This window comes from Miniopterus natalensis, chromosome 1 (genome assembly GCF_054644295.1).
Source record: "Miniopterus natalensis isolate mMinNat1 chromosome 1, mMinNat1.hap1, whole genome shotgun sequence".
In the NCBI taxonomy this organism is placed as follows: Eukaryota; Metazoa; Chordata; class Mammalia; order Chiroptera; family Miniopteridae; genus Miniopterus; species Miniopterus natalensis.
The window spans coordinates 122,367,868-122,379,043 of NC_142081.1; the positions used below are offsets into that span (position 1 = coordinate 122,367,868).

At 44.2% G+C, this 11,176-nt stretch overlaps 1 pseudogene; it reads left to right on the forward strand.

The window, feature by feature from the left end:
* Positions 1-8,071: 8,071 nt before the first annotated feature.
* On the forward strand, positions 8,072-10,508 carry LOC107546324 (keratin, type II cytoskeletal 8 pseudogene; annotated as a pseudogene).
* The last annotated feature ends 668 nt before the right edge of the window (positions 10,509-11,176 follow it).

The following is an 11,176-nucleotide window of genomic DNA, read 5'->3' on the forward strand; positions in this document are numbered from 1 at the left end:
TGCTATACCAGAAATGAAGGTTAAAATAGGGTGAGTGCCCTATTTTTATTTTATTTTATTACCCTTTTCATTAAAAAAATATTTCTTCAATTGAATAATTCCAATTAGAATTCTTCTTTGAAAAGAGGAATTCAGTAATTTTCTTAGTGCTCTTTGGAAGCTTTTATGCTTTTCATTGCTTGGTTAGAAGATCAGAGCAAGATGTGGGACATTCAGTCTTCTGTAGTGTTTCCAGAGCCTTGCCTCAAAATGGTATTATTTTAGAAGACCATTATTAAAATGCATCTACAGACCATTATTAAAATGCAAACCCAGTCAAAAATGCAATAAGTGGGATCTAAGAATTCAACTGTGACATGTGAGTTGCTTTTGGGGGGAGGGAAACTTTGTAGACATGATGAACCACAGCTTGCCATCTGGGAGATCTGAGGGTCTGTGCTGTCCAAACCCTTCCTACTGGCTGGTAGGGGTTGTCCACCCAACTGAAATATTGATAATGATTCTTTTGGCTTCTGCAGCTGGCTGGAAGGACAGTGGACACTCTCCTGGACAGTGGCAGCAATTCCAAGAATCTACCACTTAGTTGACATCTATTTTGTTGGCCTGACTTGGGGAGATCAGACTAGGAGAAGACTAGGTATGAAGGAGCTCACACAGGGTGACCATGTCCCAGTCTGCCTTGCCTACCTCTCCACTCCCCAAGCAGAGGGTGAGAACTTTAGCAGCCCCCTTGGAAGACAGGAAGCTACGTGGAAGACAGGAGTCAATCTCCGATGGCATTATACCTCTATTATATATACCTTTATAACAGAAATAGAAACTTCCAACATTGGGATAGCAATGAAATGAATGATAGCAAATCCATGTGGCAGAGTACAGTGTGACCAATAAAAATGGTATTTTCACACAAAAAAAATATAATGACAAAATGATCATGATGTTAGTATAAATGAAAAAATAGGATACAAAATTATATACAGATATGGTTCTTTATAAAATATGTATACAGATATACATGTAAAAGACTAAAGGAAAATACATCATACTTTTAATTGTGATATATCAGAGATGCAGTTTGGATTATGGGTAATTTAAAATATATATTTTTGCATTTTTATTACTTTTACAATAATTTTTTAGATGCAGCTCGTTTCCCTGATTAAATAAATAACATAGTAATGGTAGTTAACACACTAGCCTGGTTCCAATGAAAGGACGGCCTTTGAAGTTGCTTCTTGCTTTTTATTACAGTTACTGTTGAACTAAGTTGGCAGCTCCCTGAGTTCACAGAGCCCTTAAGTAAAAGGAAGGCTACAAATAAGAAGGAAATAGGAGTAGTGTTGTTTTATCTAGTGGGCATCATATTCCCAGTGCTTAGGGCCTATGATTTTTTTCTTCCGTTTTTGTTTTGTTTTTTTAGGAAAAAATTTGAGATCAGAAAAACAAAAACTGACTGCAAAAGAACACAGTAAAATTAACATCAATAAACATTTAATTAAATATCTATAAAAGATAACATAATACTGTCAGGTTTACTTAAATTTAGTATAAAAAATGTCATTACATTTACAAGCAATTTGTGAGTTAGCGTCTCTAATTTTGCAAATATACGTAATGACTGATAAAAAGATAATAGCCAATCAAAAATTAAAAATTAGAACCAAAAATTCCAGTAGCAAAATCATAAAAATCTTTTCTAATTTACAGCAACGGTAGCGTATTAAGTGTAGACTATGGGTTCCTTTTAATGTTTGACACTAGGAGGGGCAGGGGGTGGAGCCTCCAAAACTCAGAGTGCGCAGCACTGAAGGGAGTCTTTCAAATGCTCCAGAAGAAGGGAAGTTTTATTCTTTGTTGGTCAACAATGTCCATACAAATCGCTCTGACCTTCCGAAGCCAAAGCTGAATGAGAAGACCAGATGAACCAGGAGGTTTTAGCCTGAGCCTTTTGTCCTGGCTAAGGAAAATACCCAAGATGTCCTGAGCAGGAAGCAAGGGGGCCCCAGCTATATGGAGACTGAGGAGGATCCTGCTGGGAAGAGGGGACACCCAGAGAGGTGCCTGTGAATTTGTCCCAATCCCTTATGGCTACTGCACCAGTTAAGTCTGACTATTATTAAGGGGGTTGGTATTTTCCTCAGATATTTATTTTTTCACTGACACTTCAGAAAAGTGCATTCATGACACTATTTATGGATTGCACCTATTATGTGCCAAATAACATGCTAGATAGTGGATTTCTAGGAAAGATTTCTTCCCTCAGTAGCTTACAGTCTGAGAAGATATAGAGGAGAAAAGTGCAAACACATATTCCTATAATCACAAATTGTGATGAGGGACCAGAAGGTAATAAACCCAGCGCAGTAATAGAAAATAGGCAGAGTGTCAGGGAAAATCTCTCCAAGGAAGGCACGCAGAAACCTGAAAGATGAGAAGCAGTCAGCCATGAAAAGAATGGGGCCAACAGTGGCCTGGAGAGAGGGCACACCCAGCGTGAGAACTGCTGTTCTAGAACTTAGAGGAAGCCTGCTTTGGCAAGACAGGCAGAGGCCAGATCACTGAGACCCTGGAAGGGTATGAATTTTATTCTAAGTGCAATGGGAGGCTTGGAAGCTGAGGCTTTGTTTATAAAAAGATTTCAGTTGCTCCTATGTGGAGAACAGATCAAAGAAACAAAACTGTCAGCGTTGGGAAGACAAGGAAATGATTACAGGAATCCAAGTTAGAGATGATGGTGGCTTCAACTACAGTCTTGACAATAAAGACAAGGGCGGGGGGGTGGAGAATAATTCATCTCTAAGGGGGAGTAATGTTTTAATGTTGATGGGAGTGGAGAAAGGGCAAACCTGGCCTCATTGCCCAAAGGTGGGTGCATACGGGAAGATCTCAGTCACTTTCATTTGTCCTTTTTTTAATTTTTAATACAGGAGGATACTTTTTCCATTGCCTTTCAGAGAAAGCGGAAGGGAGAGAGAAACGTCGATGTGATCGAGACACATCGATTGGCCGCATCCCGCATGTGCCCTGACCAGGGCCGGGGATCGAGCCTGCAACTGATGTACATGCCCCTTGGTCAGAATTGAACCCGCACCCTTCAGTCTGCAGGCCAACACTCTAACCACTGAGCCAAACCAGCCAGGGCTCATCTGTCCTTTTTAACATTCCTGTAATCAAAGGGCATCCTGTTGTTCTTAATGAGAAGGCACCTAAAGAGAAATGTCCCCCAAAGTCTGCTTTAACGGAGGTGCTTTCATTCTAAAAATATAGTGTACGCTACATTGATGCTACAGTAAAGAAAACCTAGAGAAATAATTGATGTGTGTATTTGAAACACATCCAAAGAAATGTAACTTGAGGTCAGCATAAGGAAAATGACCACAGCAGTCTTTCTGCTGCTGTGTCCCAGAGTCAGAAATGGGATGTTTCTGATGGTCTCCACCGCCCTTCAAAAGAACCAAATGGAAGATATAAAACAATAACCTTGAGAGTGAACAAAGGGCAAAGGCTTCGCATCCTGGTAATAAGCAGTGTCTGAGCTGGCTAACCCCATGCAGGTCCAGTCCATCAGCCCAGGGGGAAGAATAGAAGGGGAAGGGGAACAAGGGGCCCCAGAGAGCATCCCAATTCCTACCCAGGCTGTTTCGACTTCCTCCACACCACTCTCAGTTCCTGAAATGGGGTTTTCGGCATCCTGTGTGAGCAGAAGCAGCCCCAGAGCAATCAGCCAGGAGGTGTGCAGTCATGGCATCCCCCAGACAGGCCTGTGTTCCTCACCCCCCTTCTCCCAGACCTGGGCGTCTCTATTTTAGCATCCTGATCTAACCCCAGAGAGCTATATAGAAGTCTACAAATCCTCTGAACTTTCTGTGTCATTTGTGCAAAGACCTCAAAATCCTATGCCAGAGTTTTCTCCCAGGGTTGGGTTTGTAGTCATTTTCTCAAGTCCCTTAAATTGCGAGGGACAGGGTTGGACTTCATGGATTACTTAGGCTCAGAAGAGCACTGTTTAATTCCCTTATATATTTTTAGTGCCAGCTAACATTCAAACGTTGCACTAAAAGGAAGCTATAGATGAGATCATTGTTACATAAAAATCTAGGCCCGAATTTAAAGATAGGAGGCTGTTGATCATCCATAATATCCATGCCCTTTGTTTGTGCTTTAATCTTAAATATGACCTGGTTCTTTCTTAGCGACGAGTTGGCAGAAAACTAACTTTCAATAAATAATCCTGCTTTTCCTTTATTAACTCGGACTTTTTCAGTTTTAACTTTCACATGCAAATTTGAAATAGGTCGTACTAGTGTAATTTTAAAACTTGATAAAATAGATCTTAAGGATGAATCTGAAATCAGAAATAGGTTTATTATCATTTTTTTCCTCATTCATTCATCACTTATGTTTTGAGAAGATTCTGGGCACAAAGGTGAATAAGATACATTCCTTACCCTTGAGGAACTCAGTTTAGTGGAGAAGTTAAACCCCTGAGCCAGTCGTCTATGCAAGACTATTTTAGACTATGGGGCCAGGGAGGAAGACCCCCCAATCAGCCTGGGCGGGAGGAGGTGATCACAGGCAGGGAAGGTGGTCCTGAAATGATGGTGCTTGAGTTAAAAAAAAAGTTTATGCAGCATAATCATAGCATCTTTTTTTTTTTTAAATATGTCTTTATTGATTTCAGAGAGAGGAAGGGAGAGGGAGAGAGAGAGAGAGAAACATCAATGATGAGAGAGTCATTGATCCGCTGCCTCCTGCATGCCACCTATTGGGGATCAAGCCCACAACCCAGGCATGTGCTCTGACCGGGAATCGAACGGTGATCTCCTGGATCCTAGGTCGATGCTCAACCACTGAACCACTCCGACTGGGCATCACACCATTTTTTTAATGTCATTGTTGTATTTACACAAAAAGTTGTTAAATGCATTCCTGTAAAAAGTTCAAACAGTAAGAAGGGCATGGACTGAAAAGGGAAAGTCTCCCCTCCCACTTCCTCTCTGCTCTTGTTTGTATAAATGGGAATATGCTGTTCAGATCGTTTTATGACTTGCTTCCTTCTGCTTTGCATTGGAGACCTTTCCATACTGGAGTAACAGGGACTGATCTCATGATCACAAATGTCATGTATACAAAATTGTCATTTCTCAATGCATCCTGCCCTTCATTTAGCTCTTAGCTCAGTTCTTAGCTGCATAGTAGAGAACTTGATTGAGCCCGTTTTAGATAAACACAGTCAGTTCTGAGTTTTTCTCAGTTTCTCACAGGTAAATACTCAGTGAGAGTAAATTTTCCTCTCCCTAGGAGTAACCAGGGTTGGGGGCTGGAGGTTAATAGTTGTGGCTTGGGGATGGAGACTATTAAAGGATTGTGGGCACCCTCATCTCCTGGGATCCACTGAAATGACCTCCATTACTCCATGATCTCTTCTAGTCAGGCCACATGCTCTAGAAACTTCTCAGCCCAATTCCCATTCCCTTCAGGTCTGCTCTTCGCCCCTCAGTCACCTCTGCCTCCCTAACGGGAAACCCAGGGGCTTTGGGTTGCCCTGGCCCTCCCATCTGGAACTTCAGTCAGTCAATACCACTCCATGCCCTGGTCCCACCCAGTTCTCTACGGGGCTTTCAGTGACACACCTGATAACTGAAGCCTAGATCTTTCTGATCTGGGACACCTCCCGACCCACCAGGGGCCTATTCTGAAGCTCTCTCTCTGACTCTGAGAAAACCTCCCAACTACATCACAGTGTTTTTCCATCTCCTTCTAAAAGGCATGTGTTCATCCCAAACTATTACTTAAGGATAAACTTTATGCTCAAATCCTTTGGGTACCTGGCTTTTGGCTGAACAAAAACCTTACATTTCTTTTACAGTTCAGCTCTTAAAAGCCAACTCATTGGCTTTCAACACTATTATCTTCATGATGGGTTTCAAGGACCTATTTTGGAAGCAAAAGCCAAGGATTTTAGCTTTATATTTTCTGCCATTTGACCGTTCTCTGGGGCAATAGGCATCAGCATTGTCTTTGCCCAGATACATATCAAATAGAGATAATAGTGGAACCCACTATAAATGGTTGTTGTGGAGATCAATGTAATTAAAACACATAAAGCATTGTGGCACTTTCCACAATGCCGAATAGTAGTTGTAGTGCACATAGTAAGTGCTCGATAAATGTTACCATTATTATTCATTTATTTAACAAATATTTATTGAGCAACTACTATATGCCAGACCCTGAATAGTGAATAAAACATATTAAAGTACCTCCCCTTGTAGAGATTTCAAAGTAGAAAAATATATAGCATATTAGATGTGGGGGAAAAACTAAGAGAAACGTAAAACAGGAAAGGAAAAAAAAGGTAGTCAGAGAGAACTTGCAGTTTTAGATGGTATAATCAAGGAAAACCTCACTGAGCAGGCATTTGAGTATTAGCCTGAGGGAGGAAGAGAGCTGGCCAGGCAGGTATCTGTGGTAAGAGTATTCTAGGCAGAATACCTGCAAGTGCAAAGACTCCAATGCAGAAAAGTTGAAAGGAATTACTGGGATTGAAAAGCCATGGGGTTGAGACAACATAGAGACCTAGGTCCTGGGACAGTGGATAAGAAAAACTGCAGAGCTGGGCCACCTCGCCACCCCTTGCCAGGATACCAGCTGGCCAGAAAAAAACACTGCTAAGCCAACCACAAGAATGCAACCTATGAAAAATATCTTATCTCCCTTCTAACCACTTACTTTCTAGCAGCTGTCAAAACCACTGTTCTGCATGTGCTATACAACCTTCTTGGGTTGCTGGTAATGAGACACATTGTCATCTTGCCCTAACAGCAAAGGTATGGAAATAGTTGCCAAGCAACCTGACGGAAGGAGGAAGTAACCCAATCCTGGAATGGAAAATTCTACTCCCCAAACCCTTCACAAGCCCACCTTTCCCACAAGCCCACTTTGTCTCCAGCTTATAAAAGCAGTCGAGCTGAGTCAGCCCCAGAGCCAGTGCAGAGGACCTTCCTTTCTTCTGCGCTGCCTCCCCTGTGCTCAAGCATAAGCTTAATAAAATCTGTTTGGAAATTTCTCTGGGGTTTCCTCTCGATTTCTACCTTGGGGAACCCAAGAACACCAATGCCAGTAACAGGGTTATGTTGCAAGATATTATTCTACCATTTATCTAGAGAAGAACATCACTTTTTAACTGCTTCAAGATTCCATGGTATAATAGTGGTTGGCAAATTATTTCCTGAGGGACAAAGCTGGCTGGCCACTTGTTTTTGTGAATAAAGTTTCATAGAAACACACTCGCACTCATCATTTACATATTGTCTATGGCTGCTTCATGCCACAACAGCAAAGTCAAATAGCTAGACCGTGTGACCCACAGAGCCTAAAATAATTACTATTTGGCTTTTTACTGGAAAACGTTTGCTGACTCCTGGTACACAGGTATTGTCACTTAGTCAACTAGTCTCCCATGCTCAACAAGTTATGTTAATATTCGTTTGGTTGCAAGATTTACAAATTTGTTTTAAACTAGTTTTAGCAAAATTAGGGAAATGAATGGCTTATTGAAGATTCAGGCATAGCTGGATGTGGAGACTGAATGGTTTCTTCAAAGGTCAATATTTTCATCTCTTGATTAGCCTTCGTACATATTTTGGGTTTTATTCCACTGACTGGCCCCTTCCATGTGCCAGAAAAGATGGCCCCAGAGAGTCCCTAACTGAATAACTACAAAGAGCTTCTCTGTACCAGTGTCTATCACTTCCATGGCAGGTCTCAGATTGGCCCCATTGGAAACAATGCACAGCTCTGCTCTGGATCTGTCACTGGGTCCAAGGGAATGAGATGCTGTGGTTGGCCAGGCCTTGGTCCAATGCTCACACTGTGCCAGATAGAGGAAGGGGCTTGCATTAATCAGGGTTTTCCAGAGAAACAGAACTAGTATATAGAGATATATAGAAATAGATTTATTTTGAGGTATTGGCTGAGATTATGGAGGCTGAGAAGTCCCATGACCAGCCCAGGAAAGCTGGTGGTATAGTTCCAGTGTAAAGCACAAGGCCTGAGAACCAGAGCGCCAATGGTGTAACTCCCAGTATGAGTCTGAAGGCCTGTGAACCGGGGGCACTGATGTCCAAGGGCAGGAGGAGATGGCTGTCTTAGCTCAGGCAGGGAATAAATTTGCTCTTCCTCAGCCTTTTTGTTCTATTCAGGATGCCCACCCACATGGGGGAGGGCAATCTTCTTTATTCAGTCTACTGATTCAAATGCTAATGTCTTCTGGAAACACCCTCACAGACAGTCCGGGAAATAATGCTTTACCAGCTAGCTGGCCACCCCCTAGCCCAAATTAACACATAAAATTAAGCATCTCAGAGCACCTGTAACTGATAGGCTCTCCTATGCAGAGATGGAAAGAGGTGGTTCCCCAAAGAAGGAATGCTAAACAGATTACAAAACACTATATGTACTGCTGTTTGCAGTTTTTCACATGAAAAAATTTCAATGAACTGCTTTACCTATCTTTTTTTTTTTTTTTTTAATATATATGTTTATTGATTTCAGAGAGAGGAAAGGAGAGGTAGAGAGTAAGACAGAAACACCAATGATGAGAGAGTCATTGATCGAGCCCACAACCCGGGCATGTGCCCTGACCGGGAATCAAACCCCAGTCACCTGGATCCTAGGTCAACACTCAACCACTGAGCCACGCTGGGCTGGGCTACATATCTTTTTATACAAATGTCCTACTATTTTTCTAAGGTAGGTACCTAGAGATGGAATTGATAGGTTATGGCAAATTGCTTTCCAAAAATGCTTTACCAATTTATGTCCTGACAGTGTATAAAAATGCTTTTTTCCCACACCCTCATCAACCCTGGGGACTATCAGTCTTTAAAAATGTTGCCAATCAAGCAGCTTCTCAAATCTCTGTCTGGTTCAGCTTCCTCGCCTCCACCAAGTCCACAAGGGTGACCCAAAAGATCTTGTAAGGTGTCCACCTCTGCCCATGGGGCCTTCAGCAGCCACTTGTACTAGAGTGGGCCTGGCACCCGCATCAGCTCCTCAGCCTTTTCCTGGGTGGGCAGTGGCTCCTGGGTTCACCTGGGTGCCAACATGAATCTGATGCGGGGCTGGGAGCATCACAGCTGTCCAAGTGGACCAGAGCCTGCTGGGCCTCCTGAAGCTGGAGGTGGATCCCAACATCCAGGCCATGTGCAACCAGGAGAAAGAACAAATCAAGAGCCTCAGCAATGTGCTTCCTTCATCAATAAGGTGCAGATCCTGAAGCAGCAGAATAAGATTCTGGAGACCAAGTGGAACCTCCTGCAGCAGCAGCAGACATGGACAACATATTCAAGAGCTACATCAACAACCTTCGATGGCAGCTGGAAAAGCAGGCCCAGGAGAAACTGAGGCTGAAGGCAGAGTTTGGCAAAATGCAGAGGCTGGTGGAGGCTCAGCGGTTGAGCGTCGACCTGGGATCCAGGTGATCGGGGTTCGATTCCCTGTCAGGGCACATGCCCGGGTTGAGGGCTAGATCAATGACTCTCTCATCATTGATGTTTCTATCTCTCTCTCTCCCTTTCCTTTCCTCTCTTTGAAATCAATAAAGATATATTTAAAAAAAAAAAAAAAAGGAATAAGTAAGAGATCAACCAACAAGCACACAGAGATGGGCAATGAATTAGTCCCCTTTGAGAAGGACGTGGAGGAAGCTCACCTGAAGAAGGTGGAGCAGAGTCCCGCTGGAAGGACTGACCCAGGAGATCACCTTCTCCAGGCAGCTGTATGAAGAGATTCCTGAACTGCCGTCCCAGATCTCCAACAGTCCAGGGTGCTGTCCATGGACAACAACCACTCCCTGGACCTGGATGGCATCATCGCGGAGGGGACAAGGCCCAGTAGGAGGACATCGCCAGATGCAGCCAGGCTGAAGCTGAGACCATGTACCAGACCAAGTATGAGGAGCTGCAGACCTTGGCTGGGAAGCACGGGAATGACCTGCTTCGCACAAAGACAGGTTTCCCAGATGAACCAAAACATCAGAGGACCCCAGGCTGAGATCCGGGGCCTCAAAGGCCAGAGGGCTCCCCAGGAGGCCGCCGTCGCTGAGCGACCTGGGAGCTGGCCATCAAGGATGCTCGGGCCAAGGTGGCTGAGCTGGAAGCTGCTCTGAGAACCGCCAAGCGGGACATGGCCCTGCAGCTGCGTGGGTACCAGGAGCTCATGAACGTCAAGCTGGCTCTGGACGTGGAGATTGTTGCCTAACTCAAGCTGCTGGAGGGTGAGAACTGGCTGGAGTCTGGGATGCCAGACTCCACACCAAGACCACCTGTGGCTCCTCAGGTGTGCTGAGCTCATCTTATGGGATCATCAAATTCCGCCTGGGCTTCCAGGACAACTTGGGCTCTGGGTGGCGGAGGGGCTCTGGTTCCTTCAGCTGCGCTAGCACCAGCTCCTCCAAGGCTATGAAGATTGAGACCCTCGATGGGAAGCTGGTGTCTGTCATCTGATATCCTGCCCAAGTGAATGACTCCTGCAGTCCCTCCTGTTCTCGGAGCCTGTGGGAAAGGAGCTGTGCAGGAGAGCCGGGCACAGGAGACGGCCTGAGGCTCAGCCTCAGTCCTCAGCTCACCCTTGGGGTGAGGGAGTTTACTGCCTGGGGGACTGCCTCTTTCCCATGGCCCCAACTAAAAGCCAAATCGAGTGTTTTTTTCCAAAATAAAGTCTCAGCTGGCTTTGCCAACGCTAAAAAAAAAAAAAGTTGCCAATCCAATGAACCAAAGAGAACTTTGATTTAAAAAATATTTTGCATTTTCCAAATTAGGACTGGGGTAAGGCATCTTTTAAGTTCACTGATTATTGCAGGTGCTGAGATGGAGATTAGAGTGCAGGAAGTTACTAGGGAATGCTCTTTTGATTAACAATCATGGGGGCCGGGAAGAAAGGAGGATTGGGCAGAGGGAAAAGTTGGGCTGCATAACCAAGGCCTCAGCTGACCTCTTGGTGATCTCTGGAGCTCTGATGGCCTTTGGAATTGTCCTGAGTTAGGGCGTGATGGCCAAGTCCTTATGCCCTTGCTTCCCGCAGTCAGTGGATGAGAGCTGCCCTGAGGATGTGCATGCCCCTTAGGTGAGGTGACGCTTTTCCTCTGAGGATAACTCCCAGAGAGGGCTGACAG